General features: G+C 32.7%; 1 protein-coding gene across 1 annotated transcript in view; it reads right to left on the bottom strand.

The window, feature by feature from the left end:
• The window catches only part of LOC106471272 (fasciclin-2-like), a 29,132-nt gene extending 26,212 nt beyond the window's left edge, over positions 1-2,920 (bottom strand). Inside the window, exon 1 of the mRNA XM_022399882.1 lies at positions 2,804-2,920. The gene's annotated coding sequence lies outside the window, so the exon portion shown is untranslated. The remainder of the gene's footprint in view (positions 1-2,803) is intronic.
• Between the last annotated feature and the right edge of the window lie 4,741 nt (positions 2,921-7,661).

The following is a 7,661-nucleotide window of genomic DNA, read 5'->3' as shown; positions in this document are numbered from 1 at the left end:
CCCCCCCCCCCCCCCAATCACCTATAGACAAATCCTTCAGAATCGAAGCATGTCAGCTTTCTTTGAAGTATAAAAGTGTATGGATTGAAGGATCAATGGTTACTGCAAACAAAGGAAGGCCAATGAGAGCTTAACTAGCAACACCTAGCTACTCTGTTAACATAGACAAATCACTCTTGCTCTGGATCATTTCCACCTTAGACATTTTAACACAGATGGTTTAGCTCACACATCTCTGCTTCTGTACCAAAACAAGCCATATAATACTTCTCTCTCATCAGCATCAGACTTTTAAACATTCCATAAGTGTGATACGTCTGTGGAGAAAGTCCATTCTAAGTACATAGGACATAGAATGTTCACAGCTATGTAATCTGGATTAAATGCAAGTTCCTGAGAGTAACAAAGACTTGTAAAGCTATCACTAACTTTCAACTGATAAACTAGAGTCAACAGCACCAACCCACTGTAAGCACTTGGGTCAAAGGTCTGATTTGAAAGTGCAGTATAAAATAATTCTTGGTATTTTCTCTTGTACAAATATCGTTGAAGATTCCTCTCTACCCCAACAGCCAGTAAGAATCATTATATGGAACACAGAATCAAGATAGTAAGTAAACACTTACAGAATTGTGAATAAATTGTTTTATCTGTTCACATGTATACTAATTTTTCCTTTGCTGTTTATGTTTGAATAATTCTCATTGCTAAAGAATGTTTTATTACACAGTGTATTTTAAATGTGTTTTTTCCCCCCAATCAGCTCTCTGGTAACTATTTGTTTGATAATCTTGATCACATAAGTGCACTTTCTGAAACCACTTACAGTGAAGAGGTGAAAGCTATGGTTCAGGTAACAACCCTAAGAATACAACAAGGACTAGGAGAAGTAGTTTTTTTTACACCCAGAACTTTTGCCAACAATGGAAGAGCTATATCCATGTCTTGCTTCATCCTCTGGACAAAGAGGTTGTTAGTATGCAACCAGGCTGGTGTTATGCAACCTCTGATGCTTACTTCTTAGTGTGAAGCATGAGAAAAATGTCAGGATGGTGTCAAGTAGTATGATATCCCAAGAATTAGTAGGGTTGTCTCCATAAAACACCTTCGTGCTCAACAGCTAGCCCCAACATCACAAGGAGCTAGTTTGAATACACCATAGATAGATAAGGAGAGCAACAAAATGCCACAATAATGTCAAGTGCAGCATCTTAGTGCCTTACTGTCAATTCAGTAGACCTTGAAGTTATTCAGAAGCCTTTCAGGCCAACTAGGCAAAGATGACATAAGAATGTATTCAACAACTGAACATAACATGGAATGTGATGAAGACACAGATTCCTCTGGATCACATCATTATGATAAGCATTTACATGCATCACATTATTCTGCACAAAGTTTTACCTAAGAATGCCACACTTACAAGGATGTTGCAAGTCTGTGGACCATTGGAAGACTCGAGTGCCTCCCTCAAATCTGCATAGCTCTCTCAGCTGCACAGCAGAAGATAAGTTGATAGCAGGTACCTAAATTCACTATCATTTAAGTACAGTAGTGATGTAAAATAAATGAAACTGCCAGTGTTTGGTGTAAGGGTTAAATAGAATTTGGACACTTTCCTCAAAAGTTAAGCAGTTAAGAGACAAGTTTAATGATGAGTTACTGAGTGAAAATGTGTGGCACTATGTGGGTCTGAGAGATATTTAGTCTTTTATTGAAACAGTTTCTAGTGCAAAGAAGTTTGAAGTGATAATTTTGAGTAAAGAAAGAATCCAGTAGTTTTGCAGCTGCAGCTTTGAGACAGTCTCTATAGTTTGTGAAGAAACACCACTGGACTGTAACAATGGAAGGGTGTATGTGTGGACAAAGCTACAGTCCAAACAATTTAGGAGTAATAACAGATAAATAATCAGAAGACTATTTATACTCTTTACTATTTATACACAATATCATTTAACTTTAGCAATTAATGTAATGGTTTTATCACATTAAATAAAAGTTTAAATGAAATAATAAGTTTTTTTTCACACACAGACACACACACACATATATATTTAAGGATCAAAATAAATAAAACAACACTGCAAGTATTTGCTTCAGGTGTTCAAAAATGAGAATCTCAAGTCTGGAAACCAAAGAACTAAATTTCAAAGAATTTGTACAAATGTATTCTACAGAAGCAAATTTTTGTGTGTATGTTCAAACATTTAAAACTTCTGTAATTGCAGAAATCTATACAAAATGGTTCCAAAAGATAACTTAGAAAAAACTATACATAAAAAGTCAAGGCTGATTATGCCCACCAAGTATGAAGTTTTAGATTTTTCTGGTTATATAACTTACGTTTTCTCTCCATTCAATCCCAGTTGAACTTAAGTTTAACATTTATATCTATACGAAGAGCACACACCAATAAATATTTTTGTATAACAACCAAACACTTCCAGAGTTTATCTGTTACTATCACGGTGCAATATTCACAGATTACACTGTACACAATGTCAACAACTAAGATCAAAGAAGAATTAGGCACAATGTATAAACTGAAGCACTCATCATGGTTCAAATTATTCTTTTTTGTTAACAATAGTGCAGGTTTCAAAAAATATTCAAATCTAAGTAAATTATATCTTTTTTCTTCTTTAAAAACTTTTGTTTCAATTACCAACCTTCAATGCTGACACCTTGTGTAATACAAATACTCTTGTGTCATAATTTAATACTTCATAAATATACATCTACTACTACTTTTAAACTAAATAAAATAATCCATTCAGACCCCCCCCCCAAAAAAAAAACTTACTTGCTTCTACTAACTGAATTACAGATCTATCACTCCCATGTTTATTAATTCCTTCACATGTGTATTGGCCAAATACATCAGCTTCAGGTGAGGGTTTAACCTACCAGGAAAAGTTTAACAGTTTAGTAATAAAAGCTTGAATTTGTCTAGTGAAGAACAGAGTACAACATATTAATCTGTATAAGATAATTCATACTATTCCATGCATCAGCTAATATCTTCTTTTCTCTGTTAAAGTAAAATATTGTCATTAACTCAGATATAAAAATGCAACACTAAAACATCAATTCATTAATACAGTTTTCAACAAATAAATTTCCCCTGTTGAAAATATATTTCTCTACCTGAAATTCAAGCATTAGCCACACATAAATCACTTTCATTTCATGAAAATCATAAATGTGAATATTTCTAGAATACAGTAAAAACACAAGTGATTGTTATTAAAACTTTGTTACAAAGGTTACACTAGCTTTTTTGTACAAGTTTTCCAAAACTTTGAAGTTACGATACTTAACAATATCATTTGTACAAAATGAAAGGAATTTTGCTATTTTCTCAAGATAAGTAGTTCTAATTATGTAAACATGATTATATGCAGTCCCATTACCTTTCAGCTTGAATCTAGTAGCTGTAAAAATGAGGTTGCCTTAACCATATATTGGTCACAACTTGTGCTTTTTGTTATGCGACCTATGACAGCAAGACTTCAATATGTGTGCAGTTTATGCAATTTCATTGCAATTCAACCCAGAGTGTCATACATGTTGTTTGCATTTTACAAAACTTGGGTATAATATTTTGAACAATTTGTATACATTCATGAAACATCTATGCATTAATTGTGAATGTTTTTCACTACTAAAAATACAGATTCACACTAGATTTCATTCACAGCTAAATACTTTATGTAGCTCACTACAAAAAAAAGAAAAATTGCCTATTTGAAACTTAAAGTGGACTTGTATCAAGTCTGATTTGAAACTTGTACAAGAACAGTTTATGTTAATGGTTTTTCTTCATTGATTTTGAAAATTATTACTTCAGTATAACTTAAAATTTATCTAGTTTAATTCATACAGGTTTTCATTAAAGTACTTTTCATTTCTTAATACTTAGCTTTTTTTTAAATTTGAATTTAAACTTTTAGAAAAAATAAATACTCAGTGGTGAGGTTTGGCCTGTATCAGTAAAAACAAAACGAGTGACTTTGAATTATCTTGAGTTTTTATTTTCAGCCATATCTAACAGAAATAAATAAAAGCAAAAATAAAAGAGAAAGATAAAAATTACAGTTTAATGCTAACACAATGGAAAATATCCTCAATGATTTTATGTGCTTTAAAAATTACTAAAACAGTGCTACTATAGCATGCAGTCTACAAAAATATTTACTAAAACAATTTCTTACTAAGTAATTTATATCTATCCATGTTTTAGTTCAGCAAATAATAATTTAAAAAGTTGTGTGTTCCAAAAGAGTACCTTAAATTTAGGTTATAACTGTGGTAGTTTTCATTGTTGGAATATATTTCATTCTGATTACAATTGCTCCAAAAACGTTATGTAATGGTATTTTGTACTTTTAGTTTAAAAGTGTTATTTATAATAAATGGCACCAATAGCAAATAAACAAAAGTTAAAATGGTGATGATGATAGTATCTGTGTAAACCGGATGCTAGTTTAAATATCTTTGTAGACTGCATGCTATAGTAGCATCACTAAAACTGTACATCACAAATGAAATGTTATGCATATTTGAAGTCAGAACTTGCCTGCATGCAGTAATGGCCATCAGTGTTTTAGTTTGCTACTTCCTAAAGCTGTACTAGAAATGTCATATGAACTATACAAAAAACAACAACAAAAGACTAAACACATTAATCCATTCCCTCTGTAACCAGCATTTCCAAATATTTTGGGCTTTTACATAAGATGTTTATATAGATGTAACACACAGAAGCTAGAAATTCAAAGATTCAATCAAGATACACTAAAGTAGACCACTAGAGATTGATCCACGCCAATATAATCAGTACTTCACGTGTCAGGAATATCATACATACTGAGGAAACAATGCAAAATTGAAAATTGGACCGAATCCCATAATCCAAATATATCACTTGTAACTGTGGTGATGTTTCAACTTTAATAAAACACTACAAGTGACTGCATTAACTTAATTTAATTTCATTAAGAATCAAGAAAGTAATTAATTACATTAAGTAATAATACTGTAGCAGTTAACAACAACTTAGAACAATACTTTATTAACATAGTAATACTAAATACCATAGTATGCATGCATGTATATTAATTTTCTGCCTCAACATTGTTGAGGTACACAGCATTTTATGAAACATTTATTGTTTTTTTGTTTTTTTTTATTACATTTAATTGCTCTAGTAACAACCACTAACAACAAGCATGTTGATGTTTCTAAATAATTGTTTTATTTCTAACTACAAAAGTTCTGTTGTACATCATAGAGGCATGTGTATTTTTCATCAAGAGCATAATTACATATTAAGCCTATAGCCAGTGATGTTGAAGATTCTGATACTCGCAAACGATAATACAAAATACAGGTTAGTTGGAGAGCATTTTGTCTATTTTAACATATAACAAGTATTCTAACATATGCCTTGTCACACCTAAGAGGATTTAATGTTTAAGTTGCACCCACAAACAAGAAATTAGCTCTTTACAAAAGCTGCAATGAAATCAATTCTGAACAAAAGAATATTCTGTGTGACAGAAACTGGTAGGCCTGCACTCACCCTCCATTCTCTTAGCTGATTTGTGCTGGTCTCAGAAATGACCATGGAACACTGAAAAAGTCAGATTTGCTCCAAAGTCAGAAAAGTTTCATCCATGTTTGAGTTATGCTGGGGAGTACAGAGAAATTAAATATGCATTTTATAAAGAACAAAGGCAAGGGACACACAGAGGCTTTTTCACTTATGCAGATGATTTAATGATATTACATAGGAAAGAACTTCTTACTGTGTCAAGTTTTTATGGATCTGGGATGAGCAGGACTCTTTACAGTAGATGTCTGATTTGCTGGCAATAAATTTCAATAGTAAACAGACAGTACACCATCCACTTGTTTCAAAAAAAGTCAAACGTATGTACAAAAATTAATTACACTATTGATTATCACAGTTGTATCCAGAGCTTTAGATAATTGTATCTTTTTTCATCAAAGTCCACAGAGGTAGGTTCAACCACTTCAGAACACCCTCTGGCAAAACAAACTATTCTCCTCTATATCTGTTATTATAATACAAACAGTGAAACTCACTTCAGAAAGTGCCCATTACAGCTAATCTGACAATCACACAGGCTAACTTCACACTTACTTTCACTTTCTCTAAATTAACTTGTATCTGCACATATTTATAACACATGACAGAAACATCTAGCACTCTAGTAACATGACACATTACGAGAAAACCTTAAAAGCTTCGAGTAAGATGGTATCAACAATATCAAAAAAGCCTAGTGATAGCTGAATGGGTCAGACAACAATCAAATGGCATCACCAAGATTGTTTTTTTTAAGGATGATTGAATTGGTGGTTTTGTGGGATGTGTGTCACCTGAGATACATGTTGAAAGATGGAATAATAAAACCTTCAAAGAGTACTTGGTTATCTTCATTGTTGACTAACAAAAAGAAAGAAGAAATGCCAAGATTCTGTGTGGACTTCAGATGGGTGAACATAACATGCACTGATGCCTTTCCTCTTCCACTTATAGATGAATAAACGTACTGGAATGTACACTTAGATCAGGCTTTTGAATATTTGAAAGTCAAACTGGATAACAAAATTAGGTCTAAAACTGTTCTGCACTCAAGAATAGCCATTTGTATTTCCTGACATAACAATTAAGTCTGTGCAATGCACCTTTCACTCAAAAGGCTAATATGGCTTCACCATCTAGAAAACTGTAATAAAAGAAATATCTCATCTATGTGGATGAAATATTTATATTTGATCACATTTTATACCACAAATAAAACCTGAGAAATAGAGTGGTCCTTGTTTCTGGAGTTTAGATTTACAACACTCAGTCCCTCATTTTGTCCAAATATAAAGATAAGTAATTTACACCAAATTTTATCCATTTTGAATAACATTTAAGGATTGCTCAATCTAATTGAAAATTTACCTAGTAGCTTGCATGCCAGCATCATATCTCAGAACTTGTCCCAGAATGTGTTTTTAAAGACTTCATGGTACTTTTCTCTGGTCCATATATTGCAATTTTCAATTGATTCCAGTTACGAAATTGCAGCTGACCATGATGAATTAGCAGAAATGACAGCAGAAATTAAGGACAGTGTCAATGAGTTTGCTATAAGACAACTTCAGGTCAACCAACCTAGAGACAATTATCAAGAGCTTCTTGAACTAGCCAATGTTTCTTGATGACATCCTTCTTCATGGAATGCAATTTATAGCATGAAGGATGGCCATTGCATTATATACACTCAAGATCTGGATGTTTTTGGGACAGTTTGGCAGTTTATGCTCACTGGCTGCCAGGAAAGAGGACTCCTTGACATTTGCATCTTTGTTGTTTGATTCTATCTTAGGGCACAGTTCACTGCTCCTGATGCCATTTCTGCTCCTTGAAATGATCTTAATTTCCTACAACATCTTGTTAAATATGCTCCTTCCAAATCTGCCTGCCAAAAATGTATTGGACATCTATGAAATATCAATGAAAAACTCATTGGTTGGACATTCTTTGATTCAAGTGTATCTACAATAACAAAAAAGCAATGGTAACGGCACTGAATAAGAAGAAAAGCAAAACACAAACAGCTGAATATCAGGAAGTCCAA

The sequence above is a fragment of the Limulus polyphemus genome, unplaced genomic scaffold (genome assembly GCF_000517525.1).
Source record: "Limulus polyphemus unplaced genomic scaffold, Limulus_polyphemus-2.1.2 Scaffold4509, whole genome shotgun sequence".
NCBI classification, from domain to species: domain Eukaryota; kingdom Metazoa; phylum Arthropoda; class Merostomata; order Xiphosura; family Limulidae; genus Limulus; species Limulus polyphemus.
Note: the sequence above shows the minus strand (reverse complement) of the source record. Positions and strands in the feature narration are given on the sequence as shown.